The following is a 13,055-nucleotide window of genomic DNA, read 5'->3' as shown; positions in this document are numbered from 1 at the left end:
ACGCAATAGTCAGGGACTTAGGGGCCCACATAGATAGCAATCTAGCCTTTGACCATCATGTGTCTACAGTGGTGAGGAAATCATTCTATGTTACGCAACTTATAAGCAAAAGGTATGGCATATAAGTCCAAGGAAGTCATTGTTCCACTGTATACAGCATTTGTCAGACCTATCATTAAGTACAGTGCCTCCTTTGTATGTACTTAACTAGGCATATCCAACAATTAGAACACCCACAGAGATTCCTCACTAAAAGAATACAGGATGTAAGTAAAATGTCCTATGCAGAATACCTCAAGGCCCTATCCCTGTATTCTGTCTCCTACAGGGTTTTGAGGGGAGATCTATTCCTGGCATACAGGGCATTGTCAGACCCCACCCTAATGGACCTCCTACGTATCCGCAAAACAAACGACACCAGAGTCACCCATTCTAAAGACTTAAACCTTGCCTGTGACATAAATAGGAACTGCTGGAGAGATATGTATGTATCCCAGAGGCTACCCTATCTCTGGAACAGGCTTCCCATCCATATGTAGCAGAGTTCCTCCCTAATCCAATTCATGTGCAACTTGGACAATTGGATGGAGTACCAGAATTTCATCCCTGGTTTCCCACCTATGTCTCTAATGGGCACAAGCAACCTGTAAAAGGTTCATCTCCCAGGCCCATGCCTATACTTATCAAGGGTATCAGAACTTGCCAGAGATTTGGGATGCATGGCTAGGCTTATAAAATGCCCTTGTGGCCGTTAGCCTATTAAACACCTATAAACCTATAAAAAGTGACTATGAATCACATGAATATGGGAAAATAACCTTATTCACAAAGAATAGTCACACATTTTGCAAACATTTCTCATTTACATCTCATTACTTTGTCATTTGCATATTTTATTTTAAAACTGGTTCTAGCAGCTGCTGATAAGCTCAGCTACTGTATATGAATTGTGCCCAAACTGCATTTACTCACAGCTCATGCACATACCTACTGCACTTATGTATAATGAATATCAGTAACAACCACCATGTTGTACATTCAAAACAGTTCATCTCAGACATCATGGACAGATTATTCTCATTTCAGAAAAGTGTTACTTTTTTAACACATTTCCATTAGTCACATATTACACATCTTTCAACATTTCCCTGCTTGAATATAAGGTCAGTTCTCTTCCACTAACTCTGTCCTTCTCTCAAATTATGAATCCACAGCTCTCTCCTCCCTTTCCCCATCCCCTTTATTGTTTTCTGTCTATACTGCTTCCCATTTCTATATTCACCTGTTACCCAGCTTCTGTTACCCTCACTTACTACTACCTGCTGTATCCATTGTTTTATCATCATTACCTGTGCTTGGTTGATAGCCTCTGACTTCCTTTTCAACCAATCTGCCATTAAAAATATTCCTCTCATGTTATTTCTCCCCCATAACCTACTGCCTTTCATCTATGCTAAATAAGCATAGTAATCAACCCAGCTTAACCTCTTTGTAGTGCATGAAATGCCATGATTGTGCTCTAAAATCAGGGGAAAAAAAATGTCTTAAGCACATCTGTAGCATGAGACTTGATCTTAACAGCACTTAGGGATGCTTATCAAAAGTTTGATAAAAGGTTGGGGGGCATGCTCAGGAAAGTGCTGCAATGCACAGCTAATTTTGCTGGTTCTGATCCATACCAGTCATATTTTTATCAACTTAAAAGGTCCATTCCTACTTCCAACTTTGTATTGGCCATTTTTGGATGTCCTGGGTGGAAATTTATCCCAGTATAGTTTCATTTTGACCACAGTGGTATAGTTTTAAGCTGTGAGACCATGCAACTTGCATTTTATGGCTGTAAAGCTTTTCTGCTCATGGTCTAAGATGATGGAATCCCTTGGAATAAATACAGAGGATATGAGGGCCCTCAAACTGAGGATGGATACTATTAACCTTGATAGTAGAAATGGTAATGTGGGATGGGCAGCACATCAAGATGATTGCTGAAAACCAAGAGTTAAAATTAGCAGTGATAGAAGAAAAAAGCTGAACTAGATTCATGTAGAAATATAACTGCCACTCACTCAAAAGTGAAACAGGACATGCAATCATTCTTGGCTTGTTTAGAGAGCAATATTAAGGATGTAAAGAATCAAGGCAGCAGGAACAATTTGAGATTAACTGGCTTACCTGAAGGCATTGAAGGTGAGTAACTGCAGAACTGGAGTGGATAATGGGCAACAGTGGGTGTTTCATTATTAAATGTGCTGATACAATCACCCCACACATAAAATCAAACAACTTACCCATTTCATTGTAAAATGTTTGGATTTCAATGATAGGGAAAATATTTTTTTTTAGAAATGCAGAAAAGATGGTGGTTTTCTGACTATCAAATATAATAAAATACGGGTAACCTCAGACTATAGTACAGCCATCTGTCTTAAAAGGAAAGAATGTGTTCCTATTATCAGATGTTGTAGAGAACTGGGTGGGCACATGTAACTGCATTTCCCTTCATCTCTCTATGTTACTGTCTAGGGACATAATTATGTGTTTCATCTGCCTACAGAAACTACAATAGAGAATTTAGTGAGAAATGCTGTAAGTAAATATTTCAGCAGTCCAACTACTTACAGTTAAACTGTGATGACAGACCCTAAGAAACAGAAGAGACAAACAATGTCATCACAAACTAAGCCACTTTAATGCAAGTAAGGCAGAGATGTTAATGGCAGACATCCCAACTCGCTACAAGGTATTTTTCAGAAGCATGAATCTGATTGGGGTTTGAATTACAGTGTGTCATCACATAAGTGCTTCTTGCTTCTATTGGAAGAAGATGAAGAACAGGATGCAGAATTTTCATTCCCTGATCTTTCACATTTGGAAGTTTCTAGAACACAGCAAGAATTTTCAGCTACAATAACGTTCAAAGTTTTGTATTAAGAAATTACTTCAAGGATTATTTTTATTGCTATTTGTATTGAAGTTTTGCAGAATAATTGCTGTAACTAGTCTGTGAGAATTCACTTGTGAAACAAATCTGACTGGGTAAGAGAGGAGTGTGTATTGATCAGGAGCTTGATTTGCATTGAGATTCTGCTGGAATTTCCTGCCTTCAGTAAATCTTTTACCCAACTTCAAAGCTATTTTACAGCAATATATAGGACTGAGCAGAGGGTAGTTGTACTGTTTCTGCTGTTGTTAGAAGGGATATTGTGTACTTATTGGGGTCTGCTTTTTTCTCCTGTTGATGATATAATTGTTAAGCTCATTTCCTTTCTCCCATTTAGAGTTATTGATTTTAAGTTTGTTTTGTCCACCTTAAAGCTGTTTCCTTTTTCTCTGTCATTTTCTTGTTACTTCACTGTAATGTTCCATGGCATTTGTCCTCAGGAAATGGGAAATCACTATTCTGCCACTGACCTTCTTCAGCCGAAGCAAAGCTTGCTGTCATATCAGGTAAGAAGGGTTATTTATTGTAATATCCTGTTAGGCTAATTATGTGGAATGTGAGAGGTCTGAGCACACCTTATAAAAGGAAAGCTATGTTAGATAAATTGGCTAGACTTAAAAGGCTAAGGATTCTGGCATACTTTTACAGCTATGGCAAGGTTGGAGGAAACTAGTGGTGTGAGTTCCTCTATAAGAGTGGTTAGTATTTTGCTACAGAAATATTTGAACTGGCCATATATTGCACACAAAAAAAATATAAAGATGGAAGATGGGATGTTCTCAGAATCAAGGCAGCTGATGTAGACATTATGTTGGTTAACTTTTACAGACCCATTTCTGCCCATGAAATTCACATATATGATTTTTTAAAAATAATTCCTAACATGACTCAAGGCAAGGCTAAGGTCATCACTGAAGGGAACATTAATGTTGTTCTGAAGCCATTGCTGGGTAAATTGTCACCTGGTAAATCATACTTGCTCAGCTTTTGTTGTTGGCTCAGTCACTTTAACCAAGAGTTAGACCTTATAGACTTAGAGGGCTAACAACCCTGGAGGGTGAGATTTTACATATTTTGGTTACCACTACTCTATGGCCAGCAGGTTTGATTTTTGGCTGATCAGCAGGGACTTGTTATGACAAGCAGTTGAGGTATCACATTTAACAGAGGGACTGTCTGACCATATGCTTGTTTTGTTGGAAATAGAGTCTCACTCATACTCACCCATTTTGCTTTGGAAAGTAAATACTTTGATTTTTAAGGATCAACACAAGACTCAGAAATCATATGCTTTCTTAAAACATTATTGGAATTTGTATGAGTGCATGGCTTACAATATTGTAGTCATTCTCTTGCACAAAGAGGGAAAAGAAGAGACAAACCCTAATTCATATAAACTCATCTCTCTCTTGAACTTCTGTTATAAAATATACACAAAATCTTCGCTCGTAGGTTAGAAAGGCTTGTCACTTATTTAATCAATAATCAACAACAAGGATTTATCAAAGGTTGTTTGGGCGGAGGGTAGATCTTGTTTGGCTATGGCTAAATGTCCAACAAGTGAGTGAGCATACCCAAGAAACTAGAACAACTATGCTACTGGACCTTAGAAGTGCCTTTAACTTGGACAAATGGAGTTTTATGAGAGAGATACTGCCCGAATATGGCATTCTGAAAAAGTTTGCAAAGCAGATTCAACTCTTACCAATCTCCCAATGTAGTAGTTAATATAAATGGTCTCCATTCTAGTTAGTTTTCCCTAGGGCAAGGTGCTATACAAGGATAGCCATGGTCCCTGATCTTATTTGCTTTGGTGATAGAATCTCTGTCTAGTGCTAATTATTTATAACTTGAACTATAGTATCTTAGTTTCTACCCCCTATCCTGTCTTCTTGGTTTGCATATGACGGGATAATTTGGTTCAGGAACCCTGGAGAAACTCTTCCTAAAGTACTATTTATTTTGATATGGTTTGTTAAGATCTCAGGTTTATGTATCATCTTAACCAAGCTGGGCTGGAGAGCATTTCAGCCATTACCCTTCCAGAAGGTATATAGGTAGTTACTGCGGCATGCTATATAGGAATAATTATGACCTTCCCACTAAAGAATTCATTAGAAGTAAATTATAAATATATGCAAAGAGCATCAGTAGAAAAAAATCCAAAGCTTGTGGTACTAAAAATTTACATTTTTACATTGGCTTCAAGATATTAAAATGCTCTTAATCCTCAAAATGTTATTTTACTCATGGTACCTTACCCACTTGGCTGAAAAAACACAAAATAAACTACTAAAATAGAAAAAATGGCTTCAGAAAGCAACCAGTAGTTTTAAAGTGCATAAAGTACTTTTCGTTTAATAAAATCAAACTTCAGATCTGAAGAAGTTTGATTTTATTAAACAAAAAGCACTTTTTGTACTTTAAAACTACTGGTTGCTTTCTTTTTTTTTTTTTTTTTCAAAACAGGTTTATTGTTTTAACATATAAGAGAAATATCATAACAATTTTATACAAGTAATTAAAAATAGGCATTATTATAATATTCAACAAAACAACTAAAGTATTTACAAAGACATCTACTACAATCAGATCAATTAATTAAACTAAAATACCGTGCTATTGAAATTAGAATTTTTTTAACAAATTTTGTAAATTATCCCATACAATATAATATGATGTTTTTCTAGTTGTTCTCATTCTAATTGTGCTTATTTCCATATGGCACATTATATTCATAACATTTTTAAATTCATTGAACGAAGGAGGTGTATCTGAAATCCAATTTCTAGTTATTATTTTCCTGGCCACTGCTAGGATAGACCATAACAAGGGAAGCTTAATCTTTTTAACACATTGAGGTACAGGTGTGTTGAATAATATAAGAGACTTAGAAATGATGAAATTATCTGTAAAAAGAGCCTGCAAAAATTCATTAATTGACTTCCAGTATTCTTTCAACTTCATACAGTCATAAAACATATGAGCCCAGTCAGCATTAATTTCTACATTACATCTTTTACATAGATTATCTTTATTATTTATTTTATTCATCATCAAAGGTATATAAAAAGATCTATGTAAAAATTTCCATGTATAAAGTCTCCAGACAATGGAAGATGTAGTTCTATAAGCAGATTCCAATATATATTGTTTATCTTGTTGAGTTGGTGGGTCCCCATTAATAGAGGTAAAATAATTCCAGTATGAATCTACACTGTAAAAAGTTTCTTGTCTGATAATTTTATGTATATATAAAAGTTTACCTTTATCAGAAACTTTATGCTGTAAATTTAATATCAAGTAATCAATTAGTTTTGGAATAGATTCTTTAACTGTTATAGACATTAGATCTATTCTATCAATGAGATGTTGTCTAAAGATCTGAACCTCTAACCAGCAAGTTTCTCTTAGATCAAATTCTTGTTTTAAGAAATCTAGATTTTTAACTTTATTATCAGATATCAGCTGATACCAGTACTTTAGATCATTATCTATAGCTAAATGAGCTCCTTCAGAAGTAGATGACATAAGCATACCCTGAGTATACATTATAGGGAATACAATAAAATTCCATTCCCTATACTTAGGGTGCATGAATATAAAGTTACGATAACTAATAATAATATTTAATGGGTAACAAACCATATGTTTAGGTGTAATAGGTGAAGTACAAAATTCCTTTAGCAACCACAACATGGAGTTATTTACAATCATATTTTTATGTGTTAAGGAGATTTTCATGAAGTGCATACTAATTAGCTCCCAATAATCTTTCCATTTTGCGATATATGACTGATCTATTAATAAAGTAATAACTTTTATAATAGAAGAGATAATATATAAATTAAAGTCTGGAAAAGAAATACCCCTTGAGACCAGCTATTAGTATGTTTCTTTAATGCAATCCTAGGTCTATTAGGTGCCCATAAGAAATTTAACATTAGTGTATTCAGTTTCTTGATAATTATTTTTGTAGGTGAAAGTATTATTGATTGTATTAAGTATAAAATCTTGGGGAATATTATCATTTTAATAATTGTAAGTCTCTCCTCCATAGTAAAAACATATTATTCCAGGTATTAAAAAGATTTTGTATATTAAGAAAACAGGTATTATAGTTATTATATATAATAGATTTAATATCTTTAGATAGTATTATACCTAAATAAGTTATCTGACCTGAATTGGGTACATATTTAGTAAAATCACTAATGAGAATATTTTTCGTGTATATATAGGTAGTATTTTAGTTTTTCTTCATTGAATATTAAACCAGAAATACTTTTAAAATTCATCATTTTATCAAATAAAGACTGCATAGAAGAATTAGATCCTGCTGATGTAATTAGAACATCATCTGCAAAAGTTGAATATTTGATGTTGTATTTTCGTCTATTTCAAAACCCTCTATGTCAGTACTGTTTCTAATCAAATTAGCCCAAGGCTCCATTACTAAAGTGAATAATAGTGGAGAAAGTGGACATCCTTGCTTTGTACCTTTAAGAATGGGTATTTTTTGTGAAACATATGTTCCTACCTTAATATAAGCCAGCGTTCCTTTGTATAAATGCTCAATTAAATTTACAAATGCATCAGAGAAGTTTGTGCATTTCAGTAAGGTAAACAGATAGTCCCAACTTACTGAATCAAATGCTGAACCTATATCAAGACTAATAAGTGTTAAATCTTTCTTTTTCCTATTTGCAAAATCAATTAATGTTAAAGTTCTTCTTATATTATCAAAAGTATTTCTATTTACAATGAAGCCCGTCTGATCTGTATCTATAACGCCGGGGATGATTGTCTTCAATCTATCAGCAAAAATACTCATAAACATTTTATAATCAACATTAAGTAATGAGATGGGTCGATATGAAGAACATCTAGTTGGATCTTTATTAGGTTTTAAAATTGGTGAAATAAATGTATATTGCCAAGATGGGGGGGGTTATTAACTCAGTTTGGGCCAAAATAAAAACCTTATGTATTAATGAATATGTAGTTTTAGAAAGGATTTTATATATCTCTGGTATAATACCATCATTACTCGGTGCTTTGTTTGATTTAAGCTTATTTATTTGTGTAATAACTTCTGTATATGAAATACTCTTGTCCAATAGTTTAATCTGTTGTTTATTAAGCTTTTTATTCATGTTTGTGGTTATAAACTCCTTTATTTTATCTTTAGGTTCCATGTTAATGTTGTTATGGTTAATCTTGTGAAAGTGATTTCTAAATTCATCCAGTATTTCTGGTATACTAAAAACATTCTTCTTTTTCCTTAGAGAAAAGATTTCTTTGATATGGTTTTGTTTATTCAATCTTTTTGTTTTATTTTTAAGTCTATGTAAGTATTTGGGGCTTATTGAATAAGACAAAAACTTGTATTCCTCTAAAGTTATTTTAACTTTATGAGTTAAAATTTCTTTGTATTTCTCATTTAGTTTGTTTATTTCTTCAATAACTTTCTTGTCCATAATATTTTCTTTATTATTATATTTATAAGAGTCTAATTTACTTTGAATATCTAACAATTCCTTATCCCAAGATTTCCTTTTATTATTATACCATCTGATACTTTGTCCATATAGATATGATTTTAAGGCATCCCAAACATAGACAATGGAAACTTCAGGAGTATTATTTATGTCTAGAAAATGTTGTACTTCTGAAAGTATATATTCTTTATAGTCTTTTAGCTGAGTTAAGTATGCTGGTATCCTTTTGATCTGAACATTATGAGTATTTTTTATCATGAATTCAAAAACAATTGAGTTATGATCAGATATAGGACATGAAATGATTTTGGAATTAATTAAATCTGTTACCATCTGGTAAGAAATAAAGACCCTATCTATTTTTGAATAAGTTTTGTATCTGTTAGAAAAAAAGGTGTATGGTAATGATTTTGAATCTATCTGATTATTAATATCATTCAAATGATAAGAATTAGCAAAATCATTTAAATGTTTTGCATTAGATGTAATTCTTCTTTTCCTTATAGTTGTAGTATCACTTTCATGTAGTATACAATTAAAATCACCAGCTAAAATAATATCCCCTATAGAGAATGATATGATCTTATCAATATGATGTTTCACTGTATTAATACCAATTCCAGGTATCCAATATACATTAATTAAAGTGTAAGTCTTCCCATTAATTTGTATTGTAACCATACAAAACATTCCTTTGTCATTCTGAAAAGACTTAATGGTTTTAGGAATGGGCATACTTTTATTCCATAAAATAGCCACTCCTCTTTTTTTCTGAGTGTGCTCTGAACTAACCAATACTGTATACTTATTAGTGGCTAGTTTATCAATATCTTTTTTTCAAGAGATGGGTTTCTTGCAGGAAGACTAGATTGGCCTTGTGTAAATTAATGTATCTTATTAGGCTTGCCCTTTTACACGGATTATTCAATCCATTAATGTTTAAAGAAATTCCTTTTAAAGATGTCATTTGGCATTTTTAAAACTCAAGAATCTTATGATCGAAATAACAAATAACAAGATAAATAATGTTACATCTCCTCTTTTAGGTGTACCTTTAAATATAGCTGTATTTATTAAATCTCTTATGGGATTTTGTATAGGATTCAATTTTGTTTGTAGTGACAATGAGTATACAAAATATATTGTGGATGTCAAAACTATATACATATAACAATGAACAAGTGAAAATAATGTAAGGATTAAACCTTGCATCCAGCCTGGAGTTGAAAACTCCAACTTAGAGTAGTATTTACTACTCAAGTTAACCCCTACCCTAAGCAGCAGTACCTCAGCTACCACCTTATCAATTTAATACTAGTTATATTTAACTGAGGTTAACAGTTTTCAATTCAATTATCTATCAAGACAAAACTACACATTTGGTAAAACAGCATCATATAAACTAAAATAAACTTTTTTTTTTTAAACTGTTCATACTACTATATAGATCTATGTAATATATAACACTTGTATTCAAATAGCATTCAAATAATCTTGATGTTAGAAATCAAGAGGAGAGAAAATTAGGTTCTAACATTCATTTAAATCAAAAACTTTGGCTAATATGATTCAGACATTACATATATTAAGATGCATCTATTTTCTGTCATGTGAATACTATTAACAGCTTCCAAAAAAAAAATCTTGAATTGTTTGTATATGAGCATTTACTTAAACTCATTATTGTCAATAGAGTAAAATATTGTATTCATAAAAATTATTATAAATCATATTGCATAGTTATGCAAATTCTCAAAAATACTTGCATTATTAAAAAAAGCCATCACACACATACACACACACACACACACACACACACACACACACACACACACACACACACACACACACACACATACATACACACACACACATACACATACACACACACACACACACACATATATATATATATATATATATATATATATATATATCTGCTCTCACTGAGTTATGTCCTTGTTGAGCACTATCCTACTTGCTGTCCCTAGAATAAATCTGTCTGCTTTATAGAAAATAATGCACAGCAAACACATTTTAGTAACCAGATTTTACAATCATGCTAACCTACTGCTTTAAAATATATCACATGACATTTCTTCCAGAATAGAATTATAAAATTGTTTATGCTTGTCAATCAGATGAATTAAATGAATTATAATAAAGTATATGTTTGGAACAGAAGTTTTTAACACAGATTATTATGCTGCTGTTAAGTAGATTTTCAAAACATTTAAATAAATGTTTCATTTTCTATGCCTTCTAAAATAAGACATTTACTTACTACAAGAAACTACATCATTTAAACTCATTATAACTGACATTTTATGAATAGAGTATTTTTCCTGAATCTGTGGTGTGTCAGTATGATAACTAGGTCAGAGGTTATACTAACTGCTTTCAGTTTCTCTGTGAGAATTCTGTAAGTTGAAGCTTTTGAAGTAGTTCATGGACACTGTGCATGAGACAGCCCACATCCCAGATTGTCTCCCTTAACATTTTGGCGGGAAACTTATTAAAACTTGTGGCAAACATTCATTTTGTCAATAGAGTAAAATATTGTATTCATAGAAATTATTATAAATCATATTGGATAGTTATGCAGATTCTCAGAAACACTTGCATTATTATATAAAAAAAGCCATCACACTCACACACACACATACACATACATACACACACACACACACACACACACACATATATATATATATATATATATATATATATATATATATATATATATATATCTGATCTCACTGAGTTGTGTCTTTGTTGAGCACTATCCTACTTGCTGTCCCTAGAATAAATCTGTCTGCTTTATACAAAATAATGCACAGCAAACACATTTTAGTAACCAGATTTTACAATCATGCTAACCTACTGCTTTAAAATATATCACATGACATTTCTTCCAGAATAGAGTTATAAGATTATTTATGCTTGTCAATCAGATGAATTAAATGAGTTATAGTAAAGTATATGTTTGGAACACAAATTTTTAACATAGATTATTATGCTGCTGTTAAGTAGATTTTCAAAAACATTTAAATAAATGTTTCATTTTCTATGCCTTCTAAAATAAGACATTTACTTACTACAAGAAACTACATCATTTAGACTCATTATAACTGGCATAGTTTATGAATAGAGTATTTTTCCTGAATCTGTGGTGTGTCAGTGTGATAACTATGTCAAAGGTTATGCTAACTGCTTTCAGTTTCTCTGTGAGAATTCTGTGAGTTGAAGCTTTTGAAGTAGTTCATGGACACTATGCATGAGACAGCCCACATCTCAGATTGTCTCTCTTAACACTTTGGTGGGAAACTTATTAAAAACTAGTGACAAACATTCATTTAGTAGTGTAAATGCATGTAAACATGACAAAACCTTCACAATGTATTCCACAGACCATTACAGCCTCTTACTTCTTTTCAGAAAGAGAAACAAATTGAATCACAGCTTGCCATTAAATCTTCAGATATTTTGACTGGTTATGAAACAAAACATTATAACTGACATATTTTATGAATAGAGTATTTTCCTGAATCTGTGGTGTGTCAGTGTGATAACTATGTCAAAGGTTATACTAACTGTTTTCAGTTTCTCTGTGAGAATTCTGTGAGCTGAAGCTTCTGAAGTAACTCATGAACACTGTGCATGAGACAGCCCACATCTCAGATTGTCTCTCTTAACATTTTGGCGGAAACTTATTAAAAACTAGTGACAAACATTCATTTAGCAGTGTAAATGCATCTAAACATGACAAAACCTTCACAATGTATTCCACAGATCATTACAGCCTCTATGTAAGTGAAATTAAGCCCAAAATTACCAACAAGCAATAAAACTCAACATTCTTCTCCCAACTCAATTTTCATACAAATCCTATTATTCACTGTGCCCACACAATCAAAAGCATTTCTATATATTAATAAAGAAAAGAAAAAGAGAGTAGAAAATAAAAGGGAGTGAGGCAGAAATAAAAACATGTAAGAGAAAGCTGTAAGAAGTATATACAATGGAATGTTACTTACTGTTTATATTAATAGAGTTAAAAATAAAACATATTATTTACTCTTATTTAGTTCTGATTATTATTAGTTAAAGCATAACAGATTATTTACAAACAGGCATAAGCAGTATAATCAAGAAAGTATAATTAGAAATAGCATTTGAAGAACTTATAAAAACTTTTACAAGGAATAAATATGTTATTATTCTATTAATGATATTTTCATTACTGTTCTCTCCCTGCCCCCCCACCCTTTACCCACTACATAATCTAAATAGAATGTCATTGTTTAAACAAAGAAAATAATAAAAGGAGAAGGAAAAAAAGGTAAAGATAAAAAATGTATCAAATTACTAACCTTACTTCTTTTCAGAAAGAGAAACAAATTGAATCACAGCTTGCCATTAAATCTTCAGGTATTTTGACTGGTTATGAAACAAAACATTTCTTTGCACATAGAGAATAACTTTGATTAAATCTTTTCCAAAATATTTGTGGCTTTCTGGAAATGCAGGAACTATATTCAAAAAGATTAATAATGAACTAAAATGATGAGAGAGAAAAAAAACATATAACAAATCATTTGCTTTTTAGTCTC

General features: G+C 32.1%; 1 long non-coding RNA gene across 1 annotated transcript in view; it reads left to right on the top strand.

Annotated features, from left to right (window-relative positions):
• Positions 1-3,184: 3,184 nt before the first annotated feature.
• Positions 3,185-13,055, top strand: part of LOC122798310 — a 50,980-nt gene continuing 41,109 nt past the window's right edge. The window contains exon 1 of the long non-coding RNA XR_006364241.1: positions 3,185-3,447. This is a non-coding gene — a long non-coding RNA (uncharacterized LOC122798310). The remainder of the gene's footprint in view (positions 3,448-13,055) is intronic.

This window comes from Protopterus annectens, chromosome 3.part1, assembly GCF_019279795.1.
Source record: "Protopterus annectens isolate FY-2018-M chromosome 3.part1, PAN1.0, whole genome shotgun sequence".
NCBI classification, from domain to species: domain Eukaryota; kingdom Metazoa; phylum Chordata; order Ceratodontiformes; family Protopteridae; genus Protopterus; species Protopterus annectens.
Note: the sequence above shows the minus strand (reverse complement) of the source record. Positions and strands in the feature narration are given on the sequence as shown.